This window comes from Anomaloglossus baeobatrachus, chromosome 9, assembly GCF_048569485.1.
Source record: "Anomaloglossus baeobatrachus isolate aAnoBae1 chromosome 9, aAnoBae1.hap1, whole genome shotgun sequence".
NCBI classification, from domain to species: domain Eukaryota; kingdom Metazoa; phylum Chordata; class Amphibia; order Anura; family Aromobatidae; genus Anomaloglossus; species Anomaloglossus baeobatrachus.
This window is the reverse complement of record NC_134361.1, coordinates 124,381,675-124,403,057: the sequence shown is the minus strand read 5'-3', so window position 1 is coordinate 124,403,057 and position 21,383 is coordinate 124,381,675. Positions and strand designations below refer to the sequence as shown.

The following is a 21,383-nucleotide window of genomic DNA, read 5'->3' as shown; positions in this document are numbered from 1 at the left end:
TTTTTATTTTACTAGTCCCCCTAGGGGGCTATAGTGATCAGCAATCTGATCGCTTTGCACAATCTGCAGATCTCAGCTACAGAGCTGAGAACTGCAGATTTGCTGCTTCACTTTCAATGCCGGCTGTATTCCGGCATTGAGAGGAAGTGACTCATGTTAGCCACAGGCGTCATCACATGACCCTGTGCTACCATGGCAACCGCCGAAAGTCACGTGATCATGTCACGTGACTTCCGGCGGGGGCGGGGTAAGTCACTGTAATGGCGGCGTCCATATACATATCGCTGCCAAGACTTTGGCAGCGAAATGTAAGGGGTTAATGGCCGCGGGTGGAAGCGATTCCACCCGCGGCTAGCAGGCACACATATCAGCTGTTGATAACAGCTGATATGTGCGCCGATCGCCGCCGCCCGCCGGCGGCAGGGGGCGGGGCTTACCGGAAAACGATCCATGACGTATCTAGTACGTCATGGGTCGTTAAGGGGTTAAAAAAAGTCTTTGTCCATAGCAGCATAAATGATGACAGACAGAGATAGGAAAAGTTGCTGCTGGCGCACGGCAAGACGCGTTTCGGCTAAACCTTTATCATTGTCTATGGCAATGATAAAGGTTTAGCCGAAACGCGTCTTGCCGTGCGCCAGCAGCAACTTTTCCTATCTCTGTCTGTCATCATTTATGCTGCTATGGACAAAGACTTTTTTTAATATTATTGAAATAAAGACTAAAGAAACTTTTTATCTACTACAACTTTGGCTCGCTGGATTCATCTCTTCCATCCCTCTGTTTGTCCTTCCGTAGAGCTAAAAGACATAGGTGTGACTTATCGCAATCTCTAAAAATGATAATAACGGTCTTTTTTACTCATAGCAACCAATCACTGGACAGTTTACTGTTGTAAAAGGAAATGTGCACTGTAATTGTATAGGGTTTTTTTTCTGCTATATATCTATGTCACATAGGATATGCCTAGTCTGCTGTATACATCACAAAGGATACACTGACACACACACATCACATCAGAGACACTGGGACTGGTGTACATACATCACAAAAGACAGGACTGGTGTTTATACACATCACATAGAAGAAACTGGGACTAGTGTATATACATCTATACGATAAAGACTGCAGCATACATCACAGGAGATACAGAGTGCTGCATATACATCAAATATATGGAGACTCTGCTAATTAAAAAAAAATTGAATCAACAACCAAAAAAAAAAAAAAAAAAAAAAAAAATCAATCCAGGGACAACTTATGTATGTTATTATAAAAATACGTGTATGTGAGTGGAGTTTACCTTCTGGCAGTAGCCTCCAGAGAAAATGATGGCTTGAAGGAAATAACTTAAAAAAGGGAATCAGTTAGGTTTTTGCTACTTCATCTAAGCGCAGCATGATGTAGGCAAAGATTATGAATCTAACGATGTATCACTTAAGATTAGTGGCTGCAGCCGTTCAACACAATGAAAGATTTCATTTTTTGTATGTAGCAGAGCTCTGGGAGCTGTCTCCGCCCAAACCAGGCTTTCAGTGTACATTTCCATAAACAGAAGCTGCTAATCACAGAAGGGGGCAGAGTCAGACTACAGTTCACTTGCTGCTCAGACCCACTAATGATAAAGCTAAGAGGCTTAAACTAAACATTGCAGGTAAACAAAAACAGACTTTAGGATAAGAGACAACTGGCTGTAAACTTCATGCTAACTCTTACAGCATGCTTGGTTCAGATTACATAGCAAAAACATCCCGACAGTCTCTTTAATGGGGAAAAACAGAAGTGTAAGGGGTGTTTTGGGGGTTAATAAAGTGGTGAAAAAGGGTGGTTTGTCTTTTATTCCAAATAAAGGATTTTTTAGTGTGTGCGTTTATTTCTTTTCACTTTTTCATATAAGTAATTGATAATCTCATAGGCACATTTCATTACTAAATCTAGGGCTTAGTGGGTCTTTGAAGAATATATTGGGGACCTAAGGCCTGGCTGATTTATTTTTGGATCACACTTACACGATAAGCATCCCTCTAGGGGCCATGCTTCTATCTTTATTATTATGGGTGTCTTGCAAGTGGTCCTAGGTGGACTTATTCTTGTAATTTGACCTGTCAATATGCCCGGTTTGATAGCTGGCCTGATTGTTGACCTGTGACCTAGGTCCCTATTTACTAGGGTCATCATTGTTTTTCATCAGTATCCATTCCTCTTTGTGGTCCTCCTGATCAGTAAATATGGTGAATGATTACATTATAAGAACATACAAATATAATGGCATATTTAATATTTGTGCCTGAATGCATCTACATGAATGGTTTTTTACCTGCACGTTCTGAGGTTTGGTGGAGGGTGTTCTATTAGTGGTAGTTGAGGGTGTAACAGCCAAGCAACAGGGGCGCCATAAAATCTAAGGTGAACTAACCTCAGTTGTTAGGCAGGTTGAGGTTAGTGTGAGGCCCTCGCAACTCTTGATTACATCAAGTAATTCCCCTTTGTTAGGGTCACTCACTGTTACCCCCACTGCCCTTTTGTCACAAATTACCCTTGTGTAGAATTTACACACCACTATTTGTTGTTTGTGGTATGTTTGCTGGGGATTTTACCTACATACAATTAAGGTATTAGGCTACTTTCACATTGCGTTTTTACTTATGTTCAGTGGTCCCATCGGGGCATCCGTCCGAACCTCCCCTCCCTTCCCTGGCAAAACGTGTTTCGGATGCATGCGCCGACGGAGCCATTGACTATAATGGAGCAGACTCCGTTAGCATGTGCTGTGTCTTGCACCATTTTCGGGCATACATGTTTTGTTTTCTGCAGGCGGACACCTGAACATAGACTACGTTTTGGTAGAAAACGTTCAGAAAACGCATATGCCCGAAAATGGTGCAAGACAGAGCACACGCTAACGGAGTCTGCTCCATTATAGTCAATGGCCCCATCGGAGCATGCGTCCGACACACGTTTTGCAGGAGGGGGGGGGAGGTTTGGACAGATGCCCCGACGCGACAACTGAAGGTAAGTAAAAACGCAATGTGAAAGTAGCCTTACTGATTTTAGAGGTTTTTTTATTTTGGTTTGTCTATATTAGTATACCTCTGGTACCTAGAGTACGCTTTGGTAATTGCTAAAGAAAAAAAAAAAAAAAAAGCCGCATGCATTTATTTTTATTTTGATACACAGCCAAAATAAGCGCACGGCTGGGGGTTGTGACTGTATTCTTTATCTGTGCCGGGTTGCATAATATGGGGGGACCCTTCATGAATTTTATTTATTTTACTGTAAGATAGTCCCACAAACAGTGTCTGTGATTGGAAGCATCAGACAGGCTGTCACTCAGAGTGGGGGCGCATCTGACTGCAAAAAAAAAAAAAAATCACAGATGCTAGTGGATGGGGAAAGCAGTGCATATTCAATTAAAGTGAATGAGCGGCCGCGGAAGCGTACCAATGTGCCGGTGACCCGTTAAGTACGAAGCGCTTGCTCCTACCTCTTTGCGCCGGATTCTGGTCCCCAAAGAATATATTGCGCCCGGAATCCAGCCTGATACCAGGGATCAATCCCTCACGGACCCAGCGTCGGCGTGGGTTTTATCTGAGAGTCCTCCCATCACTGGTAAAAAACGCAGGGACAAAATGCAGAAAGAACTTAAACTGCAGCATATGTCAGAAGTCTGTAACAAAAACTGCAGACAAAAAAAAAAAACTGCAACATGCGCACAGCAAATCTGAAATCTCATCGACTTTGCTGGGAAGTCAAAAGTAAGAACTTACTGACAACAAAACTGCACCAAAAAAACACAGCAAAAATGCAGCGTGCTTATGTAGCCTTAGGCTATGTGCGCACTAGGCGTTTTTTTCACGCTGCGTTTTTATGTGCGTTTTTGTCTAAAAAACGCACCCGCGGCTAAAAAAACGCGGCAAAAACGCATGCGTTTTTGCCGCGATTTGGTGCGTTTTTTGCTGCGTTTTTGCTCACTGCGTTTTTAATTAGTGCACAATGCCATTAAAGATTGTTGATGGAAAAAAAAAAAAAAAAAAGGTCTGATGTCATTTCCTTCTTCAAAATGTTCATTGTATGCAGGAGAGCAGACAGCTGCAGAACTAGTGTATGCAGGAGAGCAGACAGCAGCTGCAGAACTACAAGTCTCAGCATCCTCCATTCACTAGTGTATGCAGGAGAGCAGACAGCAGCTGCAGAACTACAAGTCTCAGCATCCTCCATTCACTAGTGTATGCAGGAGAGCAGACAGCAGCTGCAGAACTACAAGTCTCAGCATCCTCCATTCACTAGTGTATGCAGGAGAGCAGACAGCAGCTGCAGAACTACAAGTCTCAGCATCCTCCATTCACTAGTGTATGGAGGAGAGCAGACAGCAGCTGCAGAACTGCAAGTCTCAGCATCCTCCATTCACTAGTGTATGCAGGAGAGCAGACAGCAGCTGCAGAACTACAAGTCTCAGCATCCTCCATTCACTAGTGTATGGAGAGCAGACAGCAGCTGCAGAACTACAAGTCTCAGCATCCTCCATTCACTAGTGTATGCAGGAGAGCAGACAGCAGCTGCAGAACTACAAGGCTCAGCATCCTCCATCCAGGACTGTATGCAGTTTTTTGCCCAAAAAGAAAAAAAAATGACATGGGCTTCGCCATATTTTTGTATGCTAGCCGGGTACAGCAGGCAGGTACGGGCTGCCCCCAACCCCCAGCTGCCTATTTGTACCCGGCTGGGAACCAAAAATAGAGAAGCCCTTTTTTTTTAATTATTTCATGAAATAATTAAAAAAAAAAAAATGACGTGGGCTTCGCCTAATTTTTGAGTCCAGCCGGGTACAACTAGGCAGCTGGGGATTGGAATCCACAGTGCAGGGTACCCATGCTTTCTGGGCACCCCCACTGCGAATTGCAGTCCGCAGCCACCCCAGAAAATGGCGCTTTCATAGAAGCGCCATCTTCTGGCGCTGTATCCAACTCTTCTAGCTGCCCTGGTGACGGGTGGCTAGCTAGGTAATAATGGAGTTAGGGCTAGCTGTATATTATCAGCTAGCCCTAAGCCCGAAATTCATGGTGTCACGCCAATATTAGACATGGCCACCATGAATTTCTAGTAATGATAAAAAAAAAACACAACACAGAGAAAAATATTTTTATTAGAAATAAAACACAACACAATTAGTGACTCCATCTTTATTGAAATAAACCCCCCTCCGCAGTATTCCTGGGTCAGGGTCCCGCGCCGTCCAAATCAGGATCCAATATCATCTGATCGGTTTGCTGGAAGGCAAAGCGATCAGATGATGTGTCAGGTTCAAGTGCCTGAATCACATCACACATCAGCTGATTGTATAAAAGCCGATTATACAATCAGCTGATGCATCAGTAGAAAAAAAAAAAAAATACATACTCACTTATGTGCTGTGGTGATTACCGGCAGCTCCTGCAGCGATCGATTGGACAGGAGTCTGATCCTATACGATCGCTGCAGCAGCTGCCGGTAATCAGCTGATGAAGTCCCCTGACGGCAGGATCAGCTGATAGCCGGCGAGACTACGATCAGCTGATGCGTCAGGTGACTGCATCAGGTGATCCCTCGCCAGGTCCTGCAAGCAAGGTCCTGCCGGCCGGGGAGACTGCACACAGCCAGAGCGGCGGGACCGGGAGGAGATGGGAGCGGGCATGGCACCGGGACCCTGCATGGCACCGGGACCCTGCAGACAGGTGAGTATATGACATTTTTTTTTTTTTCTACTGTTCACTTTGTTTTTCGCCGCTGCCTCCACCTCCCGCCCAGACATGGTGCCGCACGGAGCTGACATGCACAGGACGGGAGGTGGACGCGGCGGTGACGGTACCGGGAGGATTCCTGCTTCTGTGTTTACCAACAGAAGGAATCCTCTTCCTGTACGCGTCACTGTAGTGCCCACCCCTTGCGTGTATAGCTGCGTTTTTAGTCATAGAAACGCGGCTATATGCGTTATTCATTGCGTTTTTAACATCTCATTGAATTCAATGAGTGAAAAACGCAGTGGAAAACGCAGAAATAATTGACATGCTGCGTTTTTGTGGTCACCACAAAAACGCAGCTAAAAAAAAACGCTGTGTGAGGACAGCACTTCTGAAAACCCATTGACATTGCTGGGGAAGCAATGTCACTGCGTTTTCAGCACAAAAACGCGGTAAAAAACGCCGCTAAAAACGCGGCAAAAACGCCTAGTGCGCACATAGCCTTAGAAGGACAAGTACATTCTGTACCAATATTGGCAGGTGCTGTAAAATGACAATCTTTTTGGTATACTAGACAAGGATTAAATAAACTATATTTTCTTTTTTTAAGCATTTTGTTCAGCATGTAAAGCATGTAAAGCATGTAAAGTTACGAAACTTTGCAAATCACTTTATTAAGCAATTTCTCATTATTCTTAGAAATAAATCACATCTAAGTAGCCTACAAACCACTTCTTTTCCCCCAGTCTTTAGCTGCATTGCTCTCAAAACATATGAATTCAGAGTACAAGTGATGGCAGTGATGGGTTAGCTCAATGTGTGATTAGGCCAAATTTAAAACTTGTGCAAATGGCGGCCATGACTAGCTCAATGTGTAGAAAGCTGCCTACTATTTATATGCACTAGTCTGGTTTATAATTTGGAGCAAAATAGCGAATGCTGTGATTTTTCCACACATGGGCTAGAAAGGGTGTATGCTCTCTGTGTGCTGTCCATAGCACACACAGACAGTATGCTCGACTCAATGAAGGGATAAGCTGCTGCAGGAAATTGTTCTGTTAAGAGTTCTTTCCAACTTGCGTACCGCTTCTGATGTGAGCGCATCGGAAGCGATATGCTAATGACCCTCTGTTGCGTGCGTCAGCCGAGGATCATGCGAGAAGATGGAGGGAACACTTTCTCCCTATCTCCTCCACTGTCTGTCTCTGCGTATATCGCACTGCAGTCACATAACATGAGAGTGCAGTGTGATGTTTCACACGCTGCCATAGGCTTGAGCGGAGACTCACTGCAAAACGCAGCATGCTGCGATTGCACCGGCAGCACAATTCGTGTAGAAGAAAAATAAGCAAGAGGACCCTGCCTCATTGATTAACACTGGTGCAAGTGCAATCCGATGTTTTACCGGATCACACTCGCACATGAAAATCGCAAGTAGACAAGAGCCCTCAGTACAACTACGAGGAGAAGACAGGTGCTGACCCATCACTGCCATCATCTGTACTCCAAATGAGCATGTTCTGATATGAATGCAGCTGGAGGCAGTGGTTGGAAGACAAATACAATTTCCCTAATAAAGGAATTTGAAAAGGTCATACATAACTTTCCATGCTGGATGAAATAAAAAAAAAAAAAGTTTGGTTTCGCTTTAAAAGGTGTGTTAGGCGTTAAAAAGACATTTCCTGCATTTCTTGTCTGTTTTTCCTCTAGAATAGCTACACTTATCCACAGCTATACTTGATACATTGATATTCCTCACATCCAATGTGACATCTATTCGTGACTCTTTCCAAGAAAGTTAAAGAAGTTGTCCGACAAACTCCAACTTTATCTTTAAGCTAATCTGTGCTGTATTGTCATCTAAAACATCCCTACACTATTTTTTTGTTTTCTAACTTTTGCTCCTCTTGAATTATCACTTTATTCTCTGTAGCCACTTTATTTACCTTGAGCTCCAGCAAACTTGACTTCCTATTCTTGGTTGCCAAACCTAAGTCAGAGCTGGCACCGCCTGGCCTCACTGTCCAGCCCCGCCCTCTGCATGTTCATTGGCTGTCAGTATACTGCCCAGCACAGACCTCTAGCAGAGGACAATATGGGCACATATAATGTAGTAATGTGCCCATCTTGTAATAATGCTCATGTAATCCTGCTCATCGTATAGTAAAGATCTTCTTGTAGAAATGCTACATCCTGAAGCAGTGTCCCATATTGTGCCATTCTTTACACACATACACAAAAAACAAAAAGACAAATACTTCTCACCTGTCCTCTGTTCCCTCAGTGGCCTGTTTCTTGTGGCCACAGTCCCCTTGGTAAAGGCTGTCTGTGCAGGGGCTGCTGTGGACAGAGCTTTATATCAGAAGACAAATGTCCAGGCGCTGCGCAGGGGCGAGTTCTCTATACCAGGGTTCCCCAACTCCAGTCCTCAAGGCCCACCAACAGTGCATGTTTTCAGGATTTCCTTAGCATTGCACTGCTGTTGGAACCAGCACCTGGGCAGGTAATTACATTAACACCTGTGCAATACTAAGGAAATCCCAAAAACCTGCACTGTTGGTGGGCCTTGAGGACTGGAGTTGGGGACCTCTGCTCTATACAGTTTCTCCAATGATCAGCTGCTGGCCTCTGACTGGCCGGCAGCTGATCATAGAGAGTGCTCGCATCTGTGCAGCACTCGGTTATGTGTCATCTGATATAAAGCGCTGACTGCACGGACCCCCAGTACAGGTAGCGATCATCAAGGGGGCTGCAGGCCTGTGCACTGCAAGAAGCATCAAGGGCCACATGCGGCACTGCGGGATGTGTGGGAGGGTGAAGGGGAAGCAGGGCGGGGACTTCATGCACTATACCCACCCAGTAGGGTGGCAACATGATGTCAGCTGTGATGCCCGTCAACAAGGTCTTGCCCCGGTCAACGTGACATCACAGGCAACAGCAAAATCCCGGCAAGAGCAGCTACATGACTGTTCTGAGCCGGGGAAGAGGGGCTGACAGCAGTATAGCTAGGTATTTTTTATCTACTTATGTGCCACCCCCGTGCCAGCAGCCGGTGCTGCTCGGATTCGTACCCGCTGTGTGGCTCGAGAGATCCTCCAGACCCGGGGGTCACGCGGACACGCCGAATGAAAAGGGGGACGTAGTTGTACGGCCTTGACCGTATTCAGTTCGTGATGCCACGCACAGTGTGTGGTGAAGTGGGGCTGCTGTTGTTGGATACCCGGGGGAGATGTAATGGCAGCCGGATGTTAACCCCTCCGTGGGTAGGGATGGTTGCCCTGGGACCTAGTATCTCTGTACAGGGTATGGCAATGGCAGGGGCCTGCGTGCCCGGACGTACCAGGGGATGTTTGGTTACTCACAAGTAAATTAATAACACAAGTCTATTGGTAAACCAAGGTCCCCCACCCGGGCTGGTGGTCGCAGTCTCTTCCTCTGCACTGGTTGTGGTTGTGTGTTTGGACTTCCTGGTATGGAACACGGGAGTCCGCTCCTGGCTTTCTGTGTGCTTGAGGAGCCGTACCCGCTGACGCTGACCCGTGGGATCTATGGGCCCTGGCGGTTGCCCTATCCCTATCTGTGGGTGGTTGTCTGCTTTTGGGACTTTAGTTGGGACAGGACCTATAATCCTGCTACCCTCAATTGGTTGATTAGCTAGGCCGTTGGTTCCGAGTACCCCCTCTGCGCACGGTTTCCGGTCGGGTCTCCGGTGTCGATACCGGCGGGCTCCAACCCTGCTCCGCTCCTCCTCGGATCTGCCGAGCCGACTTCCCGTCTCCTGCTGACGGAGACAACTGTCTGCCACCTAGCCAAGGTACCAGGGCTCCAACCCTGGCACCGTTCAACTTGAACGTCTCCTCTGCTGGAGCTACACCTAGCTCCAGCCCACACTCCTCAACTTGAACTCCAACTTAGTCTGTTTGCTTCACTGCTTAACTGACTAGAACTGTTTGTTTTCCCGCCCCGGGCTGTCTAGACCCTTAGGTGGGCGTTCCCCAACTGCCTGGTTCCGCCCACTTTTGTGCCTGTCTTGCCCTGAAGGGGGTGACTAGGGTTTCAAATCGGCTGTATGTGACCTAAGTGAGGGATGGTGTTGTGCGGGGGCCTATTGTGTGACTACCTGGTTTTGCCAGGGCGTCACACTTACCTGCCCCTATGTAGCTCAGTAGTGAAATAAAAAAAAAATAAACAAAAGCTGGATAACCCCTTTCAAATGGACCCTAAAAATGCCACATTGATTCTAAGCTTCACAAACAAGTTATGGTCACTTTTTGTAATGATAAATTCAGGACTAAATCATCAAAAAGAACAAAGTGCAAACAGGGCACATTTGTGTACCTAAGTCCCCCGAAACACCTAGTGAGATCACTGGCAAAAAAGGACTTTATAAAGGCAAGAAGGACAATGTCTGTACCGCCCCGCGCTCGGCCGCAGCCGAGCCGCTCGGATCCGGGCTCGTTTGGTGCGTGGCTCGAGCGCCTCCGGACCCGGGGGTCACGTCGCTCTGCAAGGGGTTGCTGATGATCTCAATGGGGGTGGTTAGGTAGGTATACAGCCGGAGCAGTGTTTGAGTTCGTGACGCCACCCATGGGACGTGGTGAAGGTGTAGACACCACCGCTGCAGTTACGGGGACACCCGGGGGAGATGGTCGTGCAGCAAGATGTTAACCCCTCCGTGGGCAGGGATGGTGGCCCCGGGACCCATTTGGGGAGAGTGGCGGTTGGGCGGTGCAGGGCGGTGCGCGGCCGGATGGCACAGCTGTACTCACGATTATTGACACACACAAGTCTGCCTGTGCCTCAGCGACGGGAGTCCGCTCCCCGGCTGTGTATGTGTCGGTGGAGTCCGTTTGCCCGCAGGCGCTGGCCCGTGGGATCTCTCTGCCTGAGCAGTGGCTTTCTATCCACCTCGGTGGGCTGTTGCCTTCAGTCAGGTCTTGGAATGGAAAAAGACCTAAAGGTCCAGACCTCAATCAGTGAATTCGACGTGGTCCAGTGGCTTCTGGGCCTCGTTCTGGGTCTCAGTACCCCCCTGGTGCTCCGGTTTCCAGTCGGTTCTGGCGGGCCACTACCCTGTCCCGGTCCCTTACGGTTCCACCTGGCCGTCTTTCTGGCTCCTGTAGGCCTGCCTCCTAGCCAAGGTGTGCGGGCTACGACCCTCACACCTGTCAGTCTCCGTTGCAGACCTGTCACCACAGGCCTGCTGCACTCCACTCCTCACTTCACTAAACTTGAACTCCCACTGAACTAACTTTTTCCTGCCTCAGGCTCTCTGAACTCCTCAGTGGGCGTTGCTAACTACCTGGCTCCGCCCCCTGGTGTGTCCATTAAGCTCTGAGGGAGGTGACTAGGTTTTAATGTGATTGGCTGCTGTTACCTTTTTGGGGGACTGGTGTTATGCGGGGCCTATCTGTGACTACCTGGCTATTCCAGGGTGTCACATGTCCATTATATTATGATTTTTGTTATACATTTGGTATTAAATCTAAATCAAAATGAAGCGAATCCACGTACTTTCTGTATATCAGCAACCAGTCCCTGTGCATAACAGCGAAGTCTCGTCAGCACAGGATTGGCGATGTGTTGTCCTTGTCACATGTCCATTTCTACACCCTTAGGGTAGGTGCGCTTGTTGCGTCGGGTCCCTGCAGAAATTTCTGCAGTGATTTGACAGTACATGTGCGCCTCAAATCGCTGCAGAAACACTGCCTAATGAATGCAGTGAAAAAGCAGATTTCATGCACTCTGGATGCAGCCCCCACCATAGACAGGACCTGCATTCAAAGAGCACGGAATAAGTGACATGTTGCTTTTTAGAATGCAGCGTTTTGGCAGCATGCAAATCGCTGCGTTCTAAAACGCAATGTGCGCATGGATTATGCACAATCTTGATAGATTGTGCTGGGGATGCAGGACGCATGCAGTTACGCTGCAGTGCAATACGCAGCGTACCTGTACGCAAATACGCAACGTGGGCACAGAGCCTTATCATCGACACCACAATCTTTGAAGTACCCTGCAGCCAAACTACTCTCAACACCTAATGCCCCTGCAGTTCTCCAACCAAAACAAAATATTCATTCAATCTTGGGGGTGGATGCGGCCATTCTGCCTCATGTGCTATATTAGAAGTGATTAGTAAATATTGCTCGACTGTCGTGGTCCTCTTATTTCAGGAACACAATAACAAAGATGCAACTCTGCAGAGATGAGGATCCAGACTCTTAATTTAACATTTGCACAAGCCAAAAAGCTTGAATATTTAATCCTGGCCTAAAATGTAACGTGAAAATGAGTTGAACTGGTCCTTAGGAACCCGCTTTACAGAGGACATGTAGTTACAATACAGCTGCAATGATTATTATGGGGTCTATATGGAGGACCATTAGGTGTTGGAAGAAAATGGGCATCATGCAGAACTCTTGTACTGTTTAAAAATGGATCTGTAACAGAACCCAGACTGTTGTGAATGTCATCCGAGAGGGTGATTGTTTGGAGCTCCCTCTGGTGGTCAGGACTGGGGGTGAAGCTGACTGTGCCTCAACAGGTGTGAGAGTTAATTGGGAGTTTGGGAGGTCCAATTGCAGATCAGCCTGGGTTATATAGTAGAGCAGTGTTTGCTGGCTGGGGCCGGTTATTGTTGTTTTTCAGTCTCTGAATTGGCTTGGAGTTGTCCTTCCAATTTTCCTGTGCCTGTCCCATTCCAGATCAGTTGCAAGTTATTTGCTTTATTGCCTGATCCACACCTAAGGGTGTTTGTTTTCTTGCAGCATGGGGATTCTCCCTTTGCAAGTCCCACTGCAAGAAAAGGGAGATTCTTCCTGTTCTATTTGATTATTTGCACTTTTGTATTTCTTGTGTTATTTTGTTTTTCCCATTATTTACAAGAGTACCTGATATAGTGGGGAAGAGTCCGTATGGTCTCAGTATTTTTCTTATCAGGAGATTGGTATTTTTCCGCAGGGTTTTTGCACTGACCGCAATCAGTTATCTGTCCTGTCCTGTTCTATCTAGGAAGTCGGACCTCACCTTTGCTAATCTATATTTCCAGTGTATTGTGTTTACTTACATCACTGTTGGCTTTATATGTTGGGGGCTTGCTACTCTTGGGGACTACTCAGGCAAGATAGAAATGAGGAAACCTGTGAGGTGTAGTAAGTTTCTCCGGCTGTGACGTGGCGTCTAGGTGTGTTTAGGAACGCTTAAACAAAAAAACAAACAAACACAACAACAACAACAACAACAACAACAACAACAGGTACGCAAGAGAAGGAAATTTTTTTTTCTTTATTCTATATATATTTTTCCTCTTATTCTTGGGTTCTGTGGAAGATCTTCTGCTGGTATGGATACTAAACAGTTGGCTGAGTGTGTTGAGCATCTCTCCTCTGAGGTTCAGGAAATATCAGCTTATCTTAGACACTTTTTAGAACCTACAATTCCAGTTCCTGAATTGTTCTCTGGGGATAGGTCTAAATTCCTGAACTTTAAAAATAATTATAAATTATTTTTTGCCTTAAGACCCTAGTCCTCAGGGAGTCCTGTGCAGCAGCTAAGGATTGTCATCTCCTTGTTACACAGTAACCCTCAGGACTGGGCCTTTTCTTTGGCTCCTGATGATCCGAATTTTGCTACTGTGGATTTCTTTTTTCAAGCCCTGGGATTTTTGCATGATAAACCCAATGTGATTGATCAAGCTGAGAAGGCCTTGTTGGCTTTGATCCAAGGTCAGGATTCCGCTGAAATTTTGTCAGAAATTCAGAAAGTGGGCGGTCTTACTAAATGGAATGATGATGTACTTGCTGCGCTTTTTCGGAAGGGTTCTCGCGCATGCCTCTATGACTAGCCGCTCAGATTGAAAGACGTTTAAGAGAGCGCAAAATGATACGTGCTGATGTATTGCTTGCGGAACAGTCTTTGGAGCCTATGAAGTGTGATAGGGTCCTCTAGTGCTGAGTGGCAGGGTTTTAGATGGAAGAACAAGTTGTGGTTTCTATTTTGGAGACTCGTCTCACAATATTTCTGTCTACCCTAAACGGGGAAAAAGATTTGCTCGTTCGTTTACTGTGGGTACTGTGCAACCTAAATTTCTTTTGTCAGTCTTTTTAAATTTGCTCGTTATCCTCATTTTCTGCTATGGCCTTTTTTGATTCAGGGGCCACCCTGAACTTGATGGATTTTGGGTTTGCTAAGAATTGTGGTTTTCCTATGGTGCCTTTGCAAACTTCTATTCCTTTAAGGGGCATTGATGCTACTCCCCTAGCTGAAAATAAACCCCAGTTTTAGACTCTGGTAACTATGAAGGTTGCGCCAGTTCATCAGGTTTGTAAATTTTTAGTATTACACAACTTGCATGATATTTTGGTACTGGAATTCCCTTGGCTGCAGACCCATAATTCAGTTCTAGATTGGAAATCCTTGTCTGTGGTTAGTTGGGGTTGTCAATATGTGCATAATAATCTGTGTTGTCTATTTCCCCTCCGCCACATGATCTACTTGCATATTTGTCAGATTTCCTTGAGGTGTTTAATAAGACTGGTTATGATTTCTTGCCTCCCCACAGGGAGTGTGATTGTGCCATTGAGTTAGTTGCAAATTTCCTAAGGGATGGATTTTCAATCTACTTGTGCCCGAATATGATGTTATGAGAACCTATATTAAGGAGTCATTGGAAAAAGGTCATATTAGACCATCCTCCTCACCTTTGGGTGCCGTTTGTTCTTTGTGTCCAAGAAGGATGAGTCATTGAGACCTTGTACTGACTATCGTCTCCTTAAGAAAATCACTGTTAAATATCAGTATCCATTACCCCTGATGTCGGACCTGTTTTCCAGAGTAAAGGGGGCTAAGTGGTTTACGAAACTTTATCTTAAGGAGGCGTACAATGTCATTCGAATTAAGGAGGGTGATTAATGGAAGACGGCCTTTAATACCCCTGAGGGGCATTTTGAGTACCTGGTGATGCCTTTTGGGTTCACTAATGCCTCCTCCGTTTTTCAGTCGTTCATGAATGATATTATTCGGGACCCGATTGGATGATATTTTGATTTTTTTCTGATGATTGGGATGCTCGTTCGGACACTTTCAGGTACTTAAGGAAAGTGTATTGTATGTTAAGGGATCGAAATGTCTCTTTGGCGTGCAAAGAATTTCCTTTTTGGGGTTTATTTTGTCCCCGGCTTCTATTGAAATAGATCCAATCAAGGTTCAGGCCGTTCATGGCTGGGTTAAGCCAACTTCTTTGAAATCCCTTCAGAAATTTTTGGGCTTTGCTAATTTCTACCATAAATTTATTGGCAATTTCTCTAGTGTTGTTAAGCCTTTGACTGATCTGACCAAAAAGAGAGCTGACGTAGAGAATTTGACTCCAGAGGCAATTATGGCCTTCAGGAGCTTAAAAAGAGGTTCACTTCTGCTCCAGTCCTGCAGCAACCTGATGTTTCTTTTCCGTTTCAAGTAGAGATAGAAGTCTCAGATATTTGAGCAGGAGCTGTTTTGTCTCAAAGAGATCCTAGAACTTCCAAGCTGAAGCCTTGTGCCTTCTTTTCTCTGAAGTTTTCTCCATCCGAACGGTATTATGATGTGGGTAATCAAGAATTATTGACTTTGAAGTGGGCTTTTGAAGAATGGAGAAACTGGCTGGAGGGGGCAAGACATCAAGTTGTGGTGCTCACTAATCATAAGTATCTGACCTACCTTGAATCTGCCAAGAGACTGAATCCTAGGCAGGCTAGGTGGGCTTTTTTTTTTTTTTTTTACACGTTTCAATTTTGTGGTCTCTTTTCTTCCGGATACCAAGAAAATATAAAAGCCGATGCCCTCTCTAGAACTTTCTTTGCTGATTCTCTTGATGTTGTTGAGCCATCTACCATCCTGAATGAAGGTGTGGTGCTCTCCACTATTTCGCCCGATTTGAGGTTAGCACTTGAGAGATTTCAGAGGGACAAACCTGAGATATGTCCTGTGGTGAAACTGTACATTCCTGATAAATGGAGGACTAGAGTTATGTCCGAGATTCATTGCTTAGTCTTGGCTGGTCATCCTGGGATTTTTGCTACTAGGGATCTTGTGAGTAGGTCTTTTTGGTGGCCTTCTTTATCTTGGGATGTTAGGAGTTTTGTGCAATCCTGTGGGATTTGTTCTAGATCCAAGCCTTGTTCTTCACGTTCTAGTGGGTTGTTGTTGCTATTGCTTGTGCCTTGACCTTGGACTCATAGCCATGGATTTTATTTTGGATCTTCCTGTATCTTCCTATCAGAGGATAACGGTTATTTGGGTTATTTCTGATAGATTCTCTAAGATGGTCCATTTGCTACCATTGCCGAAGTTGCCGTCTTCTTCGGAGTTGGTACCCTCGTTTTTTCAACAGGTGGTTCGTTTACATGGTATTCCCGAGAATATTGTGTCAGACAGAGAAGTGCAGTTTGTGTCCAGATTTTGGAGAGCATTTTGTTCTAAATTAGGAATTGAGCTGTCTTTTTCTTCTGCTTTTCATCCTCAGACCAATGGTCAGACAGAACAAATCAGACCTTGGAAACCTATTTGAGATGTTTTGTATCTGCGGATCAGGACAACTGGGTTCCTTTTTTGCCATTGGCAGAGTTTGCTCTCAATAATAGGGATAGCTGTGCTACTTTGATGTCTCCTTTTTTCTGAAATTTTGGGTTTCCTCCTAGGCTGTCTTCAGGGCAGGTTGAGGCTTCGGCCTGTCCAGGAGTTGATTCTGTGGTGGACAGAATGCAGCAGATTTGGGGGCAAGTAGTGGGCAAATTGTTTCAGTCCCAGGAGAATGCTCAAAGTTTTGCCAACCGGCATAGGACTGTTGGTCCCCTGTTTAAAGTGGGGACATGGTTTGGTTTTCCTCCAGGAATGTTCCTATGAGAGTTTTTTCTCCTAAATTTAAGACAAGATTTATTGGACCCTATAAGATCTTGGAGATCATTAATCCCGTATTTTTTTGTTTGGCTCTTCCTGAGTCGTTTAAAATTCACAATGTTTTCCATAAGTCTTTGTTTAAGAAGCATATGGAGCCAGCAGTTCGCACGGCGGCGGTGGATCTTGTGAGGGTTCGGTGACCCCTCCTCAAAGGGGGTACTGTTGTGAATGTCATCCGAGAGGGTGATTGTTTGGAGCTCCCTCTGGTGGTCAGGACTGGGGGTGAAGCTGACTGTGCCTCAACAGGTGTGAGAGTTAATTGGGAGGTCCAATTGCAGATCAGCCTGGGTTATATAGTAGAGCAGTGTTTGCTGGCTGGGGCCGGTTATTGTTGTTTTTCAGTCTCTGAATTGGCTTGGAGTTGTCCTTCCAATTTTCCTGTGCCTGTCCCATTCCAGATAAGTTGCAAGTTATTTGCTTTATTGCCTGATCCACACCTAAGGGTGTTTGTTTTCTTGCAGCATGGGGGTTCTCTCTCTGCAGGTCCCACTACAAGAAAAGTGAGATTCTTCCTGTTCGATTTGATTATTTGCACTTTTGTATTTCTGGTGTGGTTTTTTTGGTATTTGTTTCTCACATTATTTACAAGAGTACCTGATATAGTGGGGAAGAGTCCGTATGGTCTCAGTATTTTTCTTATCAGGAGATTGGCATTTTTCCGCAGGGTTTTTGCACTGACCGCAATCAGTTATCTGCCCTGTCCTATCTAGGAAGTCGGGCCTGGCCTTTGCTAATTCATATTTCCTATCTGTATATTGTGTTTTCTTAAATCACCGTTGGCTTTATATGTTGCGGGCTTGCTATTCCTTTGGGGACTACTCTGAGGTAAGATAGAAATAAGGAAACCTATCTGTGAGGTGTAGTAAGTTTCTCCGGCTGTGAAGTGGCATCTAGGTATGTTTAAGAAGGCTCCACGTCTACTTTTAGTTTGGTCTGACAGATAGGGGATTGCGGTCAGCTCAGGTTACAACTACTCGTGTTTTTTCTGCTGATGGGATTTTTGTGATCATCCACGGTGACCAGATCATAACACCAGACATTCTCTATAATAATCAATGGGTCAAACTGCTTTTGTTTGTATCACGTAAGCCTCAGTTCCACATGCTCATAGGTTCCAATGTGAGAGCATCGAAAGCGACATGCTAAGTACCCTCTGCTCTCTACTACAAATGTGAGCCGAGGGCCATTAGACTATGATACGATCTTGCCATCGGATGCCCGCTGCGGAGAAGGGGGGAGCACTTTCTCCCTCTCCCCCGCGCCCTGACTCTGCGTACATCGCACTGTGGTCGGATGACATGCGAGTGCAGTACAATGTTTCAACCTCTCCCACAGACTTGTATAGGTGCGTGTGAGCAGAGACTTGCTGCCAAACACAGCATGCTGAGATTCTTTTCTCATGCTTATATGGCTTGAGAAATCAATCGCAGATGGACACTGCTTCATAGTTTTGCAGTGATGCTAGTGCAATCCGATGTTTTAGTGGATTGCACTCGTCCCTGCAAAACGTAAGTGGAACTGAGCCCTTATGCAAAGGAACTGTTTTGGACAGGAATTCTATTTGTCTATTCCTAAAAATGGAACAAACTGAATGTCTAAGCTCAGGTGTGAGTATTGCCTAAACAAAACAAACAAAAAAACTAAAATCAGGACTGTACCCTCCATTCCCTAAAGACAACTTACATACTGTAGTTCTTATACAGACGTTGTAAACACAACCTGAATAGGCACCAGGCTAAAGCAGACACTGCGCAGGGATCTAAAGAGGATCAATTTAAAAACAAAGAAACATTATGTCCAGTGATGATCTAAATACAATTCAAAGACAGGGAGTTCAGATGTCAGCTGTTATTATAGAGAGGAATGTGGAAATGCCACAAAGAAACACATACGTAGCCTTTATGCCACTTGGCCATGGCCAAGCTCATATTGAATGTGTTTCCCAAGTATTTACGTGTGAATAAATGTAGTGATCATTCTATGGAATAATTTATCCAAGGGTTAATGACATTAATGGTAATGATAGGTGAGAAGCCCCATGAGGGCGTATCAGAATAGGAGGAAAGGGAAGCTTCCTCTCAGCCGGCATTGTACCAGACAGAGCTACATTCCTAACTGTGCAGTCTGATGAAATAAAGGACAGGGTTAATAAACAGCAAATGAACTGTCATTAGGACTAAAAGGGTAATGTACCCAGAGAACAGGATACGGGATAACTTGTTGACCACTGGCAAACCCACTGATCTCAAAGGGGGCCATGAGTTCCCCGTTCTGATAGAGTGGCGGTCAGGCATGCGCACTGCAGCTCCATATGCTGTGCTCAGCATAATGTTAGGAGACATATTCCATAATTGGAACAGAGGCATTCAGGCAGGTAACTGTTTATGTCACATCATGGATGTAAACAGCACCTTATTTACTACAATGAGGTCTGTAAGGTTTCCTTTAGGGTAAGCTTTTACTTCTATGAAAATGAGAGATTATTAAAAGCTTGAATGCAAGTGTGAACAAAGCCTAGTCTAGTTAAAAAGTCTTCGGTTGGAATTCAAGCGCAAATAGTTGCCCAATTTTTTTTAAACTTTGTAGTATTTTGCTAACACCACACTTTTTTTTTTATTAAATAGCATGGGGCTTAGCGGGAAGGATGTGGCCTAGCATGTGTCAAAAGATTCACAATAAATTTACACCACAAAAATGCACAAAAATGGCATTATAGCAGAAATGTGTTTCAGTTAAAGGGGTTATCCGGCTTATTTTACTTATTTTTTGTTATTTTACTATTGGCTACATTGCTGCAGGTAAGTACAGTAGATAGTAAGTACCTACCTGCCCTGCTGTCAGCCCCTCTCCCCCGGCTCAGAGCGGTCATGTAACATCTCCTGCTGTGATTTTGCGGCTTCCTGTGATGATACGTCAACAGGGGCTGGACCTTGCTGATGGCATCACAGCTGACGTCATGTAGCCGCCTGGAGCCGACCTGGTACAGTGCGATGAGTCCCCGCCCTTCTCATCCTTACCTGCCCCCACCCCACATTCCATGCTCTCCCCCGCTCTCTGTGCATTGCTATCTGTGCCCTGTATGTGCCCTGGTCCTGGACAAACAGGGTTGCCCTCTCTGTCTAGGACACCGTTAGCGCTGTTTGCCCGACGGTATCCTCAGCTCATTATGTTGTATGGGGCCCGGGTAACTGTGTCTCTCCTCCCCCGTGCGCTGTCTCTCTCCTCACACTGTGATGAATGCAGCCAGGAGCAGAGAGCAGGGACATCTCCTGACACTAGCGAACAACAGCACTGAGCTCTGCATCACCTAGCTGTAAGCAGACTGCACTCATCACAGCACAGAAGAGAAGATAAAGCATGGGTGAGAGGGGGGGCAAAGAAGAGAGGGCAGGGGGAGAGAAGAGTGCACAGGTGAAAGACACAGCGGGGGCAGCAGAGAAGAGAGTGCAGGGAGAGAGAAGACCATGCACAGGTAAGAGAGCAGAGGGAGGGGTGGATTACATATATTATATAGCTCTAGGTGTGTGTGTGTGTGTGTGTGTGTATGAATATGTGTATGTGTATAGGTGTATATATCCTTTAGACTCACATTGGGGGCGATATATAATTTACATTACACAGTATTCATTTATCTGTCATGTGCTGGGGCAGAATACTGACAGGGAATGAGTGCAGAGGGTGGGGCTGGACACTGAGGCCGGCGGTGCCAGCTCTGACTGAGGTTTGGCGCAGGAAGATGTCGTCATGTTAGGTTGAGCTGAATGTAAACAAATTGGCTGCAGATAATAAAGGGATAATTCAAGAGGAACAAAAGTTAGAAAACAAAAAAAAAATAATAATAATGTAGGGATGTTTTATATGACAATTCAGTACAGATTAGTTTAAAAAATTTTTTAGGAGTTTATGTCGGACAACTCCTTTAATGGCAAGAGTAGATTTTCTGACACTGCAGCACGGACCACTGACACATGCTCCAAATTCACAAGACATATGCAAATTAAGGAATTTAGAGCACCTTACTCCTGTGGATTGGATCAAAGGAATTGGAGTATGCAAGCTTGAAAGATGCTCCATTCACCTAGGGGTCTCCCAACCATGTTTTTGTGATCAGTCGTAGGGACCCTAGTTCTTACAACTCGCAGCACCCAAATATTATTATTAATATTTATTCACTTATATAGCACCATTAATTGCACAGCGCTTTACATACATCATAAGCACTGTCCCCAGTGGGGCTCACAATCTAAGGTCCTTATCAGTAAGTCTTTGGACTGTGGGAGGAAACCCATGCAAACATGAGGAGAACATACAAATTTCTTGCAGAAGTTGTCCTGGGTGGGATTTGAACCCAGGACCCCAGTGTTTCAAGACTGCAATGCTAACCACTACCGGTAACATCTCTTCTGTGGCTAGGTGATAACATGCATTCCTAATACAGGTATAATTTCCCACCACCAGTATTGCATGCAAGGTGGATCTATGCCTCTCTACAACCAACATTTTCAATATAAATAGAAACATATAGTTCTAATCAAGTATTTACTAGCAAACAACGTCAGGTTTACAGTGGAGTGCATGAGATCACAAATACTGTTCAATCAATACAAAAATACAAGCTTGAAAAGTTGCAGTCAAAAGAATTACCAGTACCAACAAAAATGATAGATTCTGAGGCATAAAAAGATTATATAATACTTTCTATAGATTTACAGAGAAACCCTGAAAGACGTC

General features: G+C 45.2%; 1 protein-coding gene across 5 annotated transcripts in view; it reads right to left on the bottom strand.

The window, feature by feature from the left end:
- The window catches only part of STARD8 (StAR related lipid transfer domain containing 8), a 564,964-nt gene that overhangs the window by 206,861 nt on the left and 336,720 nt on the right, over positions 1-21,383 (bottom strand). Inside the window, exon 1 of one of the 5 annotated variants that reach the window (XM_075323987.1) lies at positions 3,485-3,504. The exons of the other annotated variants lie outside the window; for them this stretch is intronic. The gene's annotated coding sequence lies outside the window, so the exon portion shown is untranslated. Of the gene's footprint in view, positions 1-3,484; positions 3,505-21,383 lie in introns of those variants that run through there. 5 annotated transcript variants of the gene reach the window in all.